This window comes from Anas platyrhynchos, chromosome 5 (assembly GCF_047663525.1).
Source record: "Anas platyrhynchos isolate ZD024472 breed Pekin duck chromosome 5, IASCAAS_PekinDuck_T2T, whole genome shotgun sequence".
NCBI lineage: Eukaryota > Metazoa > Chordata > Aves > Anseriformes > Anatidae > Anas > Anas platyrhynchos.
In genome coordinates this window covers 53,108,059-53,127,119 of record NC_092591.1, presented here as the reverse complement: position 1 = coordinate 53,127,119, position 19,061 = coordinate 53,108,059, and the positions used below count along the sequence as shown (strand labels likewise).

The window sequence follows — 19,061 nt, the reverse complement described above, 5'->3', positions numbered from 1 at the left end:
ATATATTGATATTTCTATTTCCCTTATTGTTAAAAATAACAATGGCCCTGTTTATTGCCACCAGACGTGCTCTGTTCCTTTTGCTCGTATACAGGAAGACTCTGATCTTGCCCGTGAGGATGATGACTTGACTGTCCTGCTGTTGCCCTCTGCTCCCAGTTTGCCTTCCCTTGCAGAGCAGCCCTCTCTTGCTGCTACCTGTTATTTCCCTCCAACAGCACACATAGGTTTATGGCAAAAATGGCAAAATGTATATATTTTTTTATCATATTTCCACTGCTGCTTTTCACATTCCTTTTACTCTTTCTTCTAATTTATTCATCTTTTATTGTTTCCTTCTGTGTATTCCTCTGTACCTCTCCTGCCTTGGCATCTTATGTTTTGTTTTTTTGTTTTTTTTTTGTTTTTTTTTTTTTTTTTTTTCTCTTGCAAAGTTATTCCCTGTCTTTCCTTCTCTTCTTTCTTTATTTTTGGGTTTTCTGAGTCTTTTTACACAGTATCCACCTTTCTTACAGTGTTCTTTCAGTCTTTCCACTTTCTCTTTGCTAGATGCACTTACTTTTCTTCATTTTATAGAAGGTTTTTAATCTTTCTTTACAAGTCTCCTTTTCTGCTTTTATGCCCATATGTATCTGCCCTTTCATGTCAATCTGCCCTCTGAATATTGACAGCTGTACTGGGTGTGGCTTGGATGGAGTTAACTTTCTTTATAGCAGCCCATATGGTGCTGTGTTTTGGATTTGAGACTAAAACAGTGTTGATAACATACCAATGATTTAGTTGTTGCTGAACAGTTCTTGCACTGTGTCAATTCTTTCTCTTTTTCCCACAGCAGGAAAGGATGTGGGAAAAGGCTTTCTCTTTTTCCCTCTTTCCACAGCAAGTAGGCTGGGGATGGGCAAGAATTTTGGAGAGGACACAGCTGGAATGCAAACTGAGCCAAGAAATATTCCATGCCACGGTTGGGGGAGGGAGCTTCAAGGGAATTACCCATTGCTCAAAGACTGGTTGGGAATCGCTCTACTTGTAGAACGTGCTGAGTGACTGCCTTGTTTTGTGTTTTGTTGTTGTTGTTGTTTTGTTTGTTTGTTTGTTTGTTTTCTTCCTCTTTGCTTCACTTATTAAACTACCTCTATCGATTCACTTTCTCTTGCTTTTCCTTTTCTTACTCTCTCCCCTGCTCCACTGTGCAGGAGGACTGAGCAAGCACCTGGGGATCAACTCACCATCACATTGCCTGATTTTTTTATAGAGTCCCAGCTTCTGAAGTGGTATCATTATTTTAGAATCTAAAACTTCATTTTAAAAGAAGAAATGAAAGCAGAAGTAACAAGCTTCTTGCCCATAACGTTAAACAAAAAAATCTTGGAAGAATCTCATTTTTTAAGAACTAACAAAAGAAAGTCTGTTTAGGATATTTTAGTGTTTGGAATTAGCAGTGCTGCCCACTTCATTTGAACCTCTCTGCCCATTTGCAGTCTCTCCTGCCCCATACCTGAAACACATCTATTAAGTTCCACACACTGACATATGTTTATGCTGCAATTAAAGAAAGAAGCTGTTTTGTCTGCAATGCATGAGCCTACTTCAGGAAACCCCTGATGACTTGACGAAAGCAGCACTGGAGGTAGCTAGAAGCAGTTTTAATCCTTTCCATTGGACTGCTGCTGTTGCTAATGGCTTCTGGCTGCTACTGTAAAGAATTATGCCTCCTTCAGGGGAGTTTTCAAGGTAGACAAGGAGTATTCTGGTGTCTTGTGGGAGGGTGGGTAGACAAGAAACAGGAAATAGGCCTCTGGCCTTTCTAATTATACAGCATACAGATGTTCCTGAGGTGGCCCATTCTGCTCCTTGCCTGTCTGTAACTGTTCTGATAATGAACACAGGAAAGTCGATCTGCTGGAACTTTCTGTTTAATTCCTGTCACACATCAGAAAAAAGAAAGAAGTCTGAATCCCTGTTTAAGGATTGATCCATGAAGGAAGTACATTGGTTCCTGGACTCTGGCAACTGAGTTCAGATTACAGCTTCAGATGTACTCAGGAAAACATTAGTAGATGGGTCTAAGTTCCATTTGCTTAATTGCATTCCTAAATTATATGTACTCCTGCCTGGTGAGGTTTGAGATTCTAGTGAACAAAAATGATTCAAGAAATAATATCTGTCTTTACTGAACTGTTGCCCCACTATGGTCTTCTACCAGAATGTGTTCTACTGCTAGCAGCAGGATTATACTTATTTACTACTATCAGAGGATCTCTCTGCTAGAAGTACTGTACATGACATGTAAACAGAGTCTCTGACTAGTCACTGTAATTAAAAAATCAGCAGATCCAGCAGGTCAACTTCAGCACCTTTATGTTCTCTGCAAACCAGAAGTACTTTTTCTGTTATTTTACATATTTACTCTCTACTTTTCAGAGAGAATTACAATTTAGAGATACCATCTTACCAATCTTTACCAGTTTAGCACAAATGTGAACTTTAATGGATATATGAATTTTTAATGGAACTGTAATTATGGGTACATGAATGTCTGCAGTTGCATACAGTTCCCAAAGCTCTCTAGATTCCCTTAGAACGAAAACTTCTTGCAGGGTACAAGTGCTGATTGTTATCAATGTCAAATTGCACAAACCCCACAGGAAAAAAAAAAAAAAAAAAAAAAAGAGAGAAACCTTTTATTATTTTGTAAGCAAAAACTCCCCTGTTTTTTTGCCTAATTACATAATTATTCTCTCACTGATATAAGCTTATCTCACTTATATAAGCTTTGTACAAGGAGTACTGGATGGGGCTACAGAAAGGTGATACCAACTCATTGCTAACACTAATTGTCATTTCATTGCTGCTGTTTGTTGAAGTGCCAATTACACATCTCATTTTAATGTATTAAGACAAACAGTAATCATGCATCTACTGCTTTTATAACTCCAAAGGTAATTCAGCAGCAGCTTGAGGTATGTCTCCTGTATTCTGCAGCCACGCTGAGCTATGTGAAGAGTCCAGTGAATGGTAAATTAACATAATAGAACTGCCTCACCAGAAATCAAATAAAATGCTCACTTGATACACTTTAATCTCAACCATCTAGAAATGTTCAGCAAAAGGAAATATAAGTGACAGCACAGCTTCAAACTGCACACCAGTAAGCAACACAATGCAATGTTTTTGCCATGTATCTTCCCTTTGTGGAAGAAGAGAGGAGAGAGACAGCTGTTTATAGGTAGACTGTTAGAATCCTTCCCATTAGATTACTGCGTGAAGGCTTTTTTGTCATTACTGTAAGAACCACATAGACAAGGATGACAACACTAACAGAGAGGCATTCAGACAACTGAATAAATTGGCATATTATGACCTCAGCCTGCAAAATTCCAGGTAGAATTGTATTTTTTTTTCCCAAGTATTTAATTCAGGCAAAAGCAAAGTAATAAAAACAACGTTTAGGGTTAAACAAAGATAAGAGAGAAGAACTAGGATTAATGAAAAAGATTAAGAAAAAAAATTAGCTGACTATCACGAAGAAATACTGACAGTGAAATTTCCTGGATTGTCTTGAAATTTACTGGATTGGTCTTCTTTGCTTACAGTACAGACAGAAATACCATCAGATTTTGCCTTGCTTTGGCATTTTGGTACATTTGTTTCTTCCACATTTTGGAAGCACAGAACTAACTACAGAAATAGAACTTACAATATGTTTACCATAATTTCTCTGAGTTTATACCAGTTTCAGGGGTTTCGAGTAGGCAAAAATGTTCAGGTCAGTTTAATTTAGTCTAAGAAAATTCACTCGTTCTCAGTGAAAATTATTTTCCTTATGCAGAAGTATTACAGGTTTACAGATTATTGCAATAATTTCCAATGCAGTTGTTTACCTCTGAGACTAAAGTTACTAGTGACTACTGATGTCACTAGTGCTATTCAACAATGCACTGTGAACTGTACCTTTTACAGAAAATGAAGCAATGTTTAATTGAAACATATTGAAAAATTAAATTGAATTTTTATGAGCAATGTCCCAAAGGTTATATTTTTTAATTTTTTAAACAGGCCTACAATTAAAAAATCGTGATGAAAATTACTGCTTTTTGTCTACATTTTTAAGCAAACTTCAGTTTCAAGACATCTATACCTTTCTAGGTCTGATCCATTCTCTGCTTTGGAAAAAGTAGGGACTCAAGGTTATTTACTTTAAGACTAACACTTATTTTCACTATTACCACTTATATTACCACTAGAATTGTTATTTCCTATTATTAGTACCGTAAAGAAAACAATATTCAGATCATTATGAGGTAAGATTTTATGAAGACCCACCACTTTATTCAGTATGTGTGACAACATTTTACCTGGTTCCTTAGACTTCTTGCAGAGATTGCTGGTTGATTCCAGGTGCTGCCTTACTCATTTCTTTTGCTGCAAGTTTTCTGGGTCCCTGTGACCAAAAAAAAAAAATAAATAGCCAATTATTTCTGTTACAATCCTCCTCAAACATTTTGTCTGGGATTTCTACTGAGAATAATTGCACCAACAGTGTTATCTTCTGTAGTCTATGAAATCCAGTAAGAATCAGCAAGAATCATCATCACCATGGTGTTCAGAGGCTGCACACGGCCTCTCTGAGCACTGTGCCATTGATTTTTACTGGACATGGCTAATCATCTGTTGGCTACACTATGGTTATAGCTGCTAAGATCAAATGCAACAAACATTTGAGAACAGCAGCGTTAAGAGCATATTCTCAAGTGAACTTGTAAGGGGGAATGTGCTTCTGAAGTTAAATGACTGACACAGGTTCTTTCCTGAAGTACAGATTCTACTCTGTCCTAGATAAAAAGATCTCGGTGAGCTACAGTTCTACATATGTGCTCTCCAAGATTTTCGAACTTCAAAGTGATGTATAAAAGCAGATCATTTATTAACCAACATCTATAAGGAGGAGACATCAAATATAAATACATAATTTCCTCAAGAAGAAACCATGCCAAATCCCTGCAAATCTCTGTTCTTGATGGAATGTTTCAAGACATACATGTACATGTGCGTAAGTGCAGTGGAGCTATGGAAGGCAGTCTATAGATATCAGACTCTAATCTAATGAAGAAGACATTGAATATACCTCTCGTTATCTGCTGGCAAGGCTTTTCCTGTTGCAATAACAGGTGGACTTTTTAATGATATCTGTCCACTTCAGTAATACTCAGCAGATATAATATAAAGAGAGACAAAAGCAATTATAAAGCTGATTCTTTCTGTCATGTCCTTAACTTGGAAAAAATAATTTTCTAATTGTTTGTCATGTTTGATTATTTTATAATAATTCCTGTTTTGTAAATAAATAATTTTAATTTGTTTAGGATGCATGATCTAGTCAGCTATGCTTTTTCAAAGTAACAGTAAATTCCTTGGGTGGTGTGAGTACAGACCACTCAATAATATTGAGTATTGGATATTAAAAGGACATGAATAGACAGAACAATAAGATCCTAGGTAACACTTACTTGAAGTCACTTCTAGAGTAAATTGAAGATATTATCAACTTAATCTTAAATAAATTAGCTGGAGCACTGGGGACAGTCTAGTTCCGATATCATACATCTATGTAATGGCTATAAAAACATCAAAGATGCTCAGAATGTATTTGAGCAGTTTGAACCACTCTGAACAATATGCTGCCATGCACACTGGCATCAGAGTTGTCACACAGCCACTACAGTACATGTAGATTTCAAGAGTACATATGTACAAACACGATCAGTACTGCTAACAGACTAACAGGTGGTCCCTTCAAGTAACTTAGATTATGTGGCCCACTAAAATAGAAATAAAAATATATTGGGTAAAATCTTGCCCAAAGTTTTCAAACCAACCAGTTGCCTGATCAAGGTACAAGAGAGCTTGTCCAGTTAAATATTCAAAAGAAATAGGAAATTAGGTATGTACTGTATCTGTTGGTCTGTGTCTTGAGGCTGACAGTATCCAACAATTTTAGGGGGGGAAAAAAAAAGAATACATGGAATACATGTAACAATTCCCTAGCAAAATCAGGAAAATATGCAACAAAGCATTTGAGAAAATAGCTTCAAAGAAGCTGGAATCTAGTATTCAGCTGCAGAAGAAATATAACTCACAGAAATACTTAGCTTATATACCTGTAATAGCATCAAATATTTAAGTTAAAAATTAATATATACCACTGTTTCTTTCGTATTAGTCAAAATCCAAAATGAAAAGCTTGCCAACTTTTTAACTAATGTCTGTTGTATTTGTATCATGGTTCTGATTAGAAAATTGCAGTCACCCTGAACTAGTTTTAAAAAAAATAAAAAATTAATTTTACAGTGGCCCTTCTGATTAGAATAAATTATACCTATGGTGGTATTATGACCACAAGATGTCATTTCACAAGTTGTAAAACACCTGCTAATGTCTGATGTTTACTTTTCCATTTTTAATCACCTTTCTTTGTCTTTTTCTATCACAGTTGGAATTTTTCATACTTCTCTGTTAATTAAATAGCATCTTTCTATAGGTAGATTCTTAATTATCCAATAATTCTTAGCTCAAAACAAACACAATGAAGGGTGAAGTTAAAAATGACCATTAAACTATTCATACTGTGTCTGTTTTCACTCAGAGAACAAAGCAAGGGCAAAGAGGCAAACAGATAAGGAGGGGAATGTCCATGGAATAAGTAAGTTAAAGAAACAGAGGAGAATGAATAGCAAAAGTAATACCAATAAATCCCCCCAAAAAGTACTTATTCCCTTTTCTTCTTCCCTCCTCCTACCCCTTGGCTTAATCTATTGGAAGATCTATGTTTTATTATCATTTTAATCAGGAGACTACACTGTGTATTCCCCTTGCCACAGAGATAAAGAAGATGGGTTTTGATGCTTTACTACAAGTACTTCTATTGATGACATCAAAAGGAGTTACAATTCTGCAAACAAGGAATATCATATACTAAAACATGCAGAAGTAAAATTAGCGTATTTATAAACTCATGTAAAATGAAAATAATTGCAGGCAAAGGGATTTTCTTCTTACCGAGAAGGAGAGATTCATCCTTACAGATGGGATAATAGGCCTTCGTAGCTCTAGGGGTTGGTTACTAAAGCTGATCAGAGGTACACAGTTAACTAGTTCTTGATAATGACCTCTTCTGAATTTCTCTCTCAGAGTAGGGATGTTATCCAGAGGGTAACATTTACTCTGCCCAGTAGCAATTGGGGAAGTTGCAATTTGCAGCAGTGAATTGCTGTGTTCTCCAATCTCACTTAGAATTAAACTAAGCAAGAATGAACCTAACTTTCGTATTCTGATAAACTTTTAAAATAGCTTTGGACATACTGTTACTCAGCATTATAGAAAACAAGTCACCTTTACGCTCAGCTCCATTTTTCTATTTCTTTTCCATTTGCATGTTCCATTCTGTGTTCCCTCGTCTGATCATGCATCCGTCCTCTTATCTCTTTTCCTCTTTTTGCTTTTTATTTCCCTTACTTTCCATCAGCTAAATGAGGCAAGAGTTCTGTAGAAATAAACAAAAAAAACACACGGTCATGTTAGTAAATTCTATGCTTGACAGCATACGTTATTTATATCTATATCATAATGTATATGCACTGATGATAAATCAAGCTTTCATATCCTGCTTGAACTGTCAAGTTTCTTCACATTTGAGGACTTGCCTTTGAAACTGTAAGGTTATTTCAAAATCATTTTTTAAAAATTAATACTGAAGAGTCAGAAAGATAGATGCATATAAAAATGTAGACAGATATAACCCACTCATCAAAATAAGGAATAAGAGATTCATAGTTTTCAGTCACTATTGGAGTCAATTTGCAGGTCTGGAAAGAGAACACTGTGCCACTTCACAATGCATTTACAACCAAAATGTCACCCTTTCAATAACCAGGACTAAAAATCTCCCTTTTAGTGAACACACATTTTGAATATACTATGTGGGCTATTTAAATACATCAAGTGCACAGTATCTGGCCTATCAGCCCAAGTGTTTGATATCTCCGATTCAGATCAGATATTTTGGGAATATGCATGAATATCTTAAATGGTGTTATTCTGCTCTTTACTGAGATTTCTTTGAGCAATTACTCTATAAACATTTAAAACCAAACAGGAACTTAGTGTCTGTGCAAGTCTGTCCTACATCCTTCCTATAATTGTACATAATTCTTTAGGAAAATTGTTGCCAGGAATTCTCACCTGCCTCCTATATCTGAAAAAGGACATTTCAGATTCTATCTGCTGTATATAACTGCCTTCAAAGGCAGAGCCAAGGAACTGCAGCTCTGGATGATTCTTTCACTGCTGACACAAAGGCACTTCATGTTTCTCGTACAGTACTCTGAATGTTCATTTAGAAAGAAGCTTTTTCCTGCTACAATCCAAGTTATCATATCCTCAGATGAAGGAAAGCTGTCAAAAGCCAATTCACTTTTTAACAGTCAATAGCCGAAATAAGGTCAGTGACTTAGAAACATAAGACATTTCTTCTTGCATCCAATAAACTGAAGTGTGCCTTCCTGGCCAGTCAGTCTCTCTTGACAACTTCAATGCTCAGTCCAACAGTTTTTAGCAATCTTGTTATCTCCATTGCAAGCAAAATACTGGAGGAGATACTTTCAGACACTAGGATAGTTATGCTGCATATAGTTTTCTCCAAAGATACAGTTATAGTCCTGAGTCTCTATATGATTCCTTTATAAAAGGTTTCTGGTAATACAGTGATGTCATGGTAATCCTTACATAAAATCTTTTAAGGTCCAAGTTACTGTTTCATGACTATCTCAAAGTTGTCTAGCTAGTGTTAGATCTCCAGTTAGAGTATCAGATATAACACCTTACAAACACACAGTAAAAGAAAACTTAGCTCAAAACATCCTGCTTGATAAAATAAACAAACCAGTTAAAAGTATACTATTTCCATGATTTCTTAGAATATATTCTGGATAGTTTCAAATAACGTAAGAAAGGATGGTAATTGCCAAAGGGAGAATTGCTGAAATAGTGGGATACATCATTCTTTTTCAGATACTCGATAATACAGCAACCATAGTTCCAAGGAATAAAGTTGTATCAGGTAACAGAATCTATAAAACCTAATACCTTGTAGCTTCCTACATTTCTTATTTATCATAAAAATCATATGCAAAGACTACTTAAAGACTGGAAGAGTAAGATAAGATATGAACTCAGTAGTGTAAGCAGTGTAAGTAGAAGACAAAACTGGACAAATCCTAACTGCTTCCCTAAAGGGTAGCCAAAAGGAAAATAACAGAATTAAAAAGGAATCGAATTTTCTAAACTATTTTCTATGTACGGCATATCCTATTTAACACTACTAAAGAGCAGCTACTTCTGAGGCAGCTGGTGTTCACACCACTGCTCCAAACAGGGACCAAAGACACATTTGGCTATAAACTGCAGCAAATTCCACTGAGATTATGAAGGGACACGCAGCATGTTTCAAGTGATTTTTTCAAAAAACTGCAACATTTTAGAAAAGAAGAGTCCTTGGTTATTAAAATCTTAACAAGAAAAACAACATAGGATATTGTATATTCTGATTTCTTTTCCAACAGTAAATTATCTTTGAATTACAAGTTAAGACTAAACAGATAAAATCATAGAATCACAGAATTGTAGAATGGCCTGAGTTGAAAAGAATCTTAAATATCATCTGCTCTGGAGAAGGTTGCCAACCACTAGAGCAGGCCGCCGAGGGCCACATCCAGCCTGGATGAGAAGTACATGTCTGTTTTCTTTCACTCCACACCAAATATTTCATCAACATATAGTTGTGGTAAAGTGGATGCTGTATATGCATCTACATGCTCTTTTCAGTATAAGCATAGCTTTTTAAAAATCTGGAGAATGTGATAAAATACATGCAACTACCAACCTGCCTCTTTCTCACATCTCAGAACTGGAGCACATGCCTCCGGAGATAAGTTTTTTTCTCCACTGATACTGCAAGCATTTTGCAGTTTACTAACAATGGGCAGTTCAAGTGTAGAAAGCATCGCAGCTTGTACTGAGATGAATACACAAATTTAAATTTCAGGAACAGTTTGTTGTTTTTCTAATGTGTAGCATTAAAAGTGGCATAACATCAGAAGATTACTCTTGTTTTTTCATTTTTGAGATATATGTCATCTGTTGTAATAAAAAGCACATTCGTTACATCAGAAAAAATCTGAATTTTCTGCCAAAACAAAATGAATGAGGCTACATGAAGGATTATTTTCCTGAGTAAGCTTCCTTTACTGGTACAATTTGATAAATATACCCACTATATTGCTGAAATAAGGTTTTTGTTTGTTTGTTTTAAAAAAGGATTATTTTTGACATAACATTCTCCACTGCTGCCAAAATACTTTCTATACTACCTTGCTTGACTCTCCTGAGTAGCCTGTATTGGAGGCCAGACTGCAATGAAGGCAGGTCTTTTCTTGATTGAAAGTTCAAGCATGTACTGTGTATACACCAACTCGATTAGCATATGTAGCTGTTTCAGAGATGGGTGCCAATAACTTGCCTATCTTACGTGCAAGTTTCACAGAAAACCAAATCTGTATAGCTGAATTCAGAATTCTTCACACAAACATGGATTTTCTGTAGCTCTGAAGTTAAAATCTCCCAGGAACTGATACAGCTTTTCAGACCAGAATACTCTTGCAATAATCTTTTCAGACTTTGTCTAGCATGGACCACTGAACTTTATCAACTGATTCCTCTATAAAACCTATATCCTCCAGCAGAACTGTATATATTTTCTCTGAATAGGTCTTGTCTTGATTTAAAGACTTCAAGGAGATGATTTTACCACATTCATAAAGTTGTTGCAGCAGTTAAAGTACCTCTTTATTAAAAACTTGAGTCTAATTTCTGTCTTCAGTATAGCTTTGTGTAGTAGATTTAAGAGCCCTCTTATCCCAAGGTATCATGCATATACAATGCAGACAAGTCACCTCTAATGCATTTATTTAATTTTGTCACTGTCTATAATAGCAACAGCAAACTATGTATTTTGGATACTCCACTGCTGATAGATTACACAATAGATTGTTGCCTCCTTTGTATAATTGTGATTCATGTCAGTCACTGCTTTGCAAAATAGTACTTCCTCTACCAGTATGTTCTGTATTCTTGGCTCCAAGAGTTACTGTCTCCCATACGGTTGTATTAATTTGTGAGCTCAAGAAGACCTTATAAATACGGTGATTTAGAGAACTGCAGAATTTCCCTGTCCCTGCAACTTGGTGTGTCAGAATCTTCTTCCACCACCTGTAACCTTTTATAGCAGTGTATGTATTTCTGTTTTTATCCTAGGAGCTCTCTAGCTAACAAGCAAAGCATCTATCAATTTTAAAAATAAAGCTAGATTGAAATTAGTCTTATTAAATAAGTCTTCCTCAGCCATTGTGCAACAAAAGTTACTGAGGCACTGTGATTTCTTCATACAGCGATTTCTTCAGTTCTACGTGACATCTAATTAGGACTCAGTTATAAATAAATACTGAACTCTTTTGCATATATTCTTGTTTAGATTACCATCCTTTGAGACCTGTCTGTAGTACTGCTTCTCTGACCTACTTCTATCAAAATGATCCAGGCTAGCATAAACATGCTCAACATTGGATCCCTCAAAATAAACTAGGTTAGGGTGCAAATTCACATATGAATTTTGGTGGCAAATCTGAAGGGATTGTAGTTTCTTGTAGCATGGGAAAAGGCAGTGGTAGGCAACAGCAGGCTGCAACAGCCCCAGCTGTAACCACATCAGTTTACAACTCCTGCTCACTGCAGGTAGGCCACTCCATCTTATTCTCCTGGTTTAGATTTGTTCTTATATTTATAGGAATGACTTTATTCTAGTAAGTGTATGCCAGATCAGGTCATGTAGCACTCTAACAAGATAAAGCCATCATAAGATACAAAGCTGGCACAAGCACTGTTGTGTTCTGGCCAAATTGAGGTCAAATTTATGCTGCCAGATAGCTTGGCAGCTGTGTACTGATCAAGCATTAATAAGGAACTTCAGATTTTATGCTGCCACAGAAACATTACATTTCCAAGCTTTTGTAATTCAGTGGCAAAAAAGATGCTAACATCCCTCCTGTCTAAAAGTTTAAGCAGCATGTAGACTACCTGTAGTTCAACCCATCCTTCATCTGACAGTAGGAATGTCTCCTGCTCAACCGTGAACATTCAAACCTTATATTCACAATTTTTACAGAACTAATACTAATGCTGACTGAAGACTTTGTAGCATAATGTAAAACAAGAAACACAAGTTAAGATGCATTGCATTGATCATCCGTATAAGTCTGGAGAATACTGAATTTATTTATTAATCAAATTCTCTTTGTTTAAGTATACAGTTCCATCCTTACATTTACTTGAACTGTGTCCAGAAACATGAAAGTCTATAGAAATTAGCAATTAATTCTGCAGTTATCAGGTCTTATGTTTTAAAATTTGTCTAATATTTCTGAGTATTGAAAAGTATTGAAATAAAATTAATAGCAGGAATAGGTTTTAATAGGCTTTAGAAAAAATGTCTTCAACTTTTAATTTGTGCAAATGGAACATTCCCTCGGAAATAAAGAGGAATTTAGGATTCATTCAAAACATACAGTGAGACAAAAAATAGTGGAAAAGATGATGGGGAACAATCTTTCCAGAACTGGTTAATTAGGTAGGTCTCATTTTTCCCTGGTTTCTATGATAAAGGTTACATTTGTAGTGAACAGAAAGTCTGGGGAGAGAATACCTCTAGAAACATCTGAGGACATCACCTAGAGAATGGTGAGAGAGGTTGCATTTTCCATCTTCTAGAGTTTATAGAGATTTTGTCTCTTTTAATCTATTTATCTGTCTTCAGTGATTCCTCTCAGTAAGGTTTCCTATGGTACAGAAATAGCCTGTTTTACAGTGACTGTCTTTCTCTTTGAATGTAGGGTAGGGAAGATCAAGAACTTTCCCCAGCTTGTTCTTTCTGTTTCATGGTCTGTTCTCTCCCTCTCAGCCCCCAGATTCTGAGATCTGAAACAATACCGTAACAGGATCATGTGTATGAGTGAAAGACACTCTGGACTAGCTGCTGGGCAAAGCACAACATAGTGGACCTCTCCCTTTGTTTCTCTAATAGCTATTACTACAGCATACATGCCCTGCAGGAAATCCACCAGAAACATGACAAAAAATGATAATTAAATGGGGAATCCTCTTAAGGGCAAAGGTAACAATAAATGTCACAGAAAACCTGCATGGGGCTGAATTACTTCCATTCAAAAGTCTCTCCTGTGAAATCAGGTTGTCTAAGTCTTGGTCTGTGTGTCAGACATTTAAAAATGGTAGAATATTCACACAGATTTCCAAAGAGATACCTCTTGACAGCTTTAAATGGGATGAAATGTGAGATAGCTGTGTTAGCAAGTAATTAGAGTCCTTATTGCTTGTGTCTTCTAGAAAAACCTGGGCATCATTAAAGAGCAATAACAAAGTAGGTATGTGTTATTCTTTAAAGAAACTTAAAATATAGGAATTAGTGAATCTCTGCTATGAGAAGAAAACACTGCATGGCAGAGTCACTACTCAGGTTTCCTGAGTACTCTTGCTGAATAATTCACATTTGGTGCAGTCACCACCTTTTCCTCTCAAAAGACTTGCACAGGCTGCAAACAATCCCACTACCTAAAAGATTCTTGACATCTTGAAATGGAAAGGAAATCAATGCACTCAGGTAACACATGATATTACAAGGTACAAGTGTCATATACTTGATAAATTCATTATTGGCACAAGATCCAGTAAAACTTTTACTAAAGTTATCGTGAGTACTGACTTTCCAGCTGACACTATTACAAGTACCAGCTTGTTTTAAATTTGTCCTACTGCTGCTGGTAGTGAAGGATTAAAGGAATTAAGCTTCCTCAAGAAGTTACACGTGCACATGTAGTATAAAGTAGAACAGTCAGTTTCTCCTGTCCCCTAAGGCTTTTAATGGCACTCCAACTTTATCAGAATGCAACTGAGAAATGCTTCCCATGGATATATTCTTCCTGTGAATCCCCTAACTTGTTTCATGGACCTCTCAAATCAAATCATCCTTTCTTCCTATTCCCACTTTTCAGGTATCCTCTTTCAGAACTTTCCCATCAGCAGCCAAAATTTCTTCTTTTGTTCCTATTCTCTTAAAACAAGTTTATTTTAAGAAAACTAATTACTAGAGTTGCAAGGTTTTGAAATTGTTTGTTAATCATAAATTTAATCCAGATATCTATCACTATATTGATCACTATGATAATTATATTTTTGATAAATATCCTTTCAAAGCAGTGTTCATCATCGAAGCATGGTATTATCTACGACACTCACGTGGGAAATGTTGAGCAAGCAGAACTGCAATCCAGTGTTATAACCAGACCTATGTTAGGCATGAAAAGACAAAGAGGAGCTCACATGCAGTGCAAGTTCATCCGTGGATGGAGAAAGTTACGGGATTCTCAGTGCTCACTCCTTGAGAAGATGACAAAATCCCTAAATGCCATGTATCTTGTAACATGCTACAACGGCAAATGGCATAAGTGTGCATGCTGCACAGACAGTCTGAGGACAGTTATTGTCCCTTGAGTTCACCTTGGCTGAACTGGAAGAGTTCACAGAGATGGGAAGTTACAGTGACAAGATTTTAAGGACATTATAGAATTTCAGGCTAGCAGCCACATGATCCTAAAAAGGTGGAAAATCTCTTGGCAGAAAGCTATCAAGCAAGAAAGGGTCAAAACTGACAGAAACGCCCAACACAACAGTCCTCTTGCATTAATGACACCATCACAAAAGCTGAGATCTCTGCTAATGGCTGGATGAAGCCTGTGGCACTTGCAGACACATTTGTCAAGGAAAACAGACGGCTATTTTGTGATGACAGTCACAAATGTGTGGCACTTCCCTCTCACAAACTCTACATGACAGTCTGTGGAAAGATTCAGTAATTAAGAAACATGGGAGTACATATAATGCAGGGAAGGGCATAGCAGATTCTAGACTCAGAATGCAAGCTGTTAGGAAGGACTCTAAGGACCAACAACATTTCAACATGCAGCATCAGGCAGGAGGATGGAAGTTGAGGTCTCAGGGTTTAGCTGACAAATATTTATTTGGAGCAGTTTTTGGAATATGAAGCTGACAGATAATGGAACCAATTTGATGTCAGTTAAGATTTAGAAGGTTCTGGGGATTTTTTTCTTTTCCTTTTTTTTTTTTTCCAGTTGAAGTTGTGGAGGGATACAGGGTGCAGATATGTGCAGAAGAGAACAATTCAGAAGAGTATGGCTTCTAGACATGAAGACACTTCATTCAGCAGAGGTGTTTTGTTTTCCACAGAATAATTGGTGTTGGAAGAAATCTCTGGAAATTGTCTAGTCCAATCCTCCTGCTCAAGAAGGGTCTGCTGAAGCAAGTTGCCCAAGGCTGTATCCAGTTTTGTTTTGAACATCACCAAAGAAGGCTACTCTGCAACCTCTCTGAGCAACCTCTTTCAGTGTTCAACCACAGGAGAAAAGTGTTTACTTTTCCTGTCTTTCAGTTTGTGCTCATCACCTCTTGTCCTGTCATGGAGCACCACTAAGAAGAGTCTGGGTCTATCCTTTTTATATCCTCCCATCAGGCATTTGTACAAGTTGATAATGTGCTCCCTAAGCATTCTCTTCTCCAGCCTAAACAATCGCAGGAGCATTACTGTAAGCTGTGCTCCAGGCATTGACTAACATTTTTAAAAACAGTTGAAAGTAGGGGTATGTCAGCACTCTGTTTACTCTAGCAGCTTCAAGCCTGATGCTTCTGGTTAAGTTACTACCAGAAGTTACTACAGTTTGCCTATATTTAAAATTATTTAAATGGCCATTAGTGAATAATTGTTCCTATATGAGCCAAGAGCTATTGTAAGTCCACATTCCCACCAGGAGTTATTCCACAACATTTCTGAGGTAAGCTTAAGCATGTATGGGGAGGAAATTTTAACACAATTTTCTACAGCATCTTGATGTAGACACAGTCTCTAGAGTTCTCATTTCTTGGAATCTTATAACTGAGGAACATTTTGTTAAAGAAAGTTGAACACTGCCAACTCACTTTTAAAGACAGCAAAAAAACTCAAACACATTCATTGTATGTACTAGCCATCTATTTTATGTGTATTGCTGTTACACAGAACTGCAAAAGGATACAAAGGTGTGCCTGGTTTTTGGCAAGCAAGTCACTACTGCACTGCTGCAATGGAAGAGGAATAGAGTGAAATAATAGGATAGGGCTGAAAATTAAACCCCATTAGGATTTCTAAAGCTTAATTAATAAGATACTCAGAAACTGTTAGAGGGGAAAAAAGGGTCTCAGCAGCAGCATGGCCCTGAATATAGCATTCAGGGGCTGCATTGTAAGAAATTGCATGTTTAATGGTCAGCTTTGTGTTTGATTACATCTTCACCTTTTCCTTCAAGGTAAAAATAAAAAGTAAGAAAAAAAAGTTCAGTTATGGAAGTGTCCCTTTTTGATCACATATCCACTTGTCTTATCTTGACATTTAACATCCAATCAGATTCAACTCCTTGGCACCAAAAACCCATCATCTGATAGTTTCAATAAAATACATCAAGTATTTAAGTACATGAAATGCTGAGAGGAGAAGGATAGTAGTGTAAACCTGGACAACAATTCCTCAAAGTCTGTCTACTGTTCTTTAGAAAAATGTAAAGGACTAGTGGGAAAAAAAAAGAGTGCATAAAGAGTGAAAAGACAAGAAGACAGAAACAGGAGAACAATACAAAGGGCTCGCTCATGGAGTGCATCTGGGCAGTGAAAATGCACAGGAAAGTCTTGGCCATCTGGCAAGAAGACACACCAAAGGACTGTGGAAAAGAAGATGAACAGCTTAGTTTTCACAAGTCACGTGGTCAGACAAGTAAGGAACAAGTATCAAAGACGCAAAGCTTCGATGCCAAAAACTGTTAAAGGAGAACAAAAGATTTACTCATCTTTGCAAGTTTAAGGTCAGATGTAAAGAAAAATAATGAGTAAAAGAGCAGGGAGGAAACAAGACTAGAATTTCTGAACATTTCACATCGTTCTTTGAATGGTCAGTTTCATTGTATGCCTGCAATTTTTTCTTTGGGGGGGGGGGGGGGGGGGGGGGGGTAGAAAGCAGCTATTGTAATTAGTACTGCATATTGTGAGCAGTAAAACTCATCTTAGGCCTAGACTTTGTCATTAACCTCTGGTAGAATTTGGGCACTCCATATGAGAAAAAACAGACCTAGTTGCCTCTTCTGGACCACATGGTTTCTAACACAATTACTATTTTGTCCCCAAATATGAACTGAACCGTAAATGGTACGTTTTCATCTTTTACTTTGGCACCGTTTCCATTTCATTAGGTGTGTTTGAGGTACCAGAAATGGAGAGAAATCTTTGCAGTTTAGCGCATTTTAATATGATATAAACAAGCTAGGGCAACCTAGAAAGGTTATTAGAAAAAAAATCTTTTACAGCAGCAACATTGGATGACAGTTTGTCTGAGGGCCATATCACATTCTTGACAAAGATTAATTGCTAAGGTTCAGTATTAAGCTAGATCTGATAAATCTTTAAAATCCAGCCATACTGAAAGCTTTCCTAGACTGACTAAAATTCTGAGCATTTTGTCTGTACTTATACCATGTACGTTGTAAAACCTGGAATTAATTCTTCATGAACCTGCCTACTGCAATTGTTCTAAAGCCTTACTTAACAAAGGATAAAGAAATGTACATGTTCCCCACAATAGCTAAGTCCCTGAAAATGAGAGAGAATGATGAGATGTATTAGAGAAGGAGGGAAGTATGTAATTAGCTGTTCTCTGAATTATCCTAAGTGTAATGATCAGAACCAGAAGACCATTGTACATCAAGGATCCACTTTATAGTTAATCTAAGTAGGTGCAGGCCGGTGCTGTGCTGTGTTGAACTTACAGCTTGGCCTTCAGGATGGTTTCGTGCATATTTCTGGGCCACAAAAATAATAATAATTAAAAACAAAACAAAAAAACAAAAACAAAAACAAAACAAAAAACAGCTGGCTAAATGTAACAGAGGAGCCCATAGGCAGCTTCCACACAGTGCCAGTGACTACACCACAGGCATGTCCTTGCCTTTATCTAAAGTGCAGCAACAAATTCTCATGTGAATTTTTTTTTTTTTTTTTAACAGAGAAATTTATAAAATTAATAAAGTTTTTTTTTTTTTTTTTTTTTTTTTCCAAGAAAATCTTGTAAGAGCTCAAAAGACCAAAATGCTCAATAACCTTTCCATGGACGGGATCTGCACAGCATGCTGTGCCTTGATCAGAAAGAGTTCCTCAGCGCTGAGTAACTCAGGGTTCCCAGCATCTGAAGGAATGTAAAATTATTTATATATATATATTTATATATATATATATATACACACACACACACACACACATATACATATTATATATGCTATCCTCTCTTTCTTTATAGTGTTAGCTCAAATAAATGGCATTTTAAGAAATACTTTAGAGAGTCAAAGCACCTTTTTCACTGGGGTCGTAATAAACCAGCACCTCCTGATTTAAAACTGTAAGTATACTTCAGTGAGAACACGTTAGGTCAGCAAGGAAACACACAAGTTTGTCCAATATATTATCTATAATAATATAACAATATAACATTTGAATTAATATAATTACATCACTTCAGAATAGTCAAACAGACTTCAGAGAGGTAGCAAGACACCAGCATTTCTAAGTTCCACACCCGTGTTTTCAAAAAGCCAAATTTTCAAGTTTTGTTCTGGGCAAGAAAAAGTTTCTGTAAAGCTCTGCACTAAATTCTCATTCATTAAACTATCCATATTAACTCCACTGACTTACATAAACTGTATGTTTCTAGAAGTGTTTTAGGTTAGATTTGCCCTTTTCCCCTGCTTCCTTTGACTGATCAGTAGAGAAGGAAGGAGACAGGGATAACC

General features: G+C 36.5%; 1 long non-coding RNA gene across 12 annotated transcripts in view; it reads right to left on the bottom strand.

Annotated features, from left to right (window-relative positions):
- LOC106017018 (uncharacterized) overlaps window positions 1–19,061 on the bottom strand; it is a 258,004-nt gene that overhangs the window by 156,113 nt on the left and 82,830 nt on the right. For 11 of the 12 annotated variants that reach the window (XR_011809789.1, XR_011809796.1, XR_011809795.1 and 8 more), the window contains exons 3-4: window positions 7,390–7,540; window positions 4,356–4,441 (exon numbers count right to left, since the gene is read on the bottom strand). This is a non-coding gene — a long non-coding RNA (uncharacterized lncRNA). Of the gene's footprint in view, window positions 1–4,355; window positions 4,442–7,056; window positions 7,541–19,061 lie in introns of all 12 variants that reach the window. The other variant, XR_011809790.1, reaches the window with a different exon arrangement.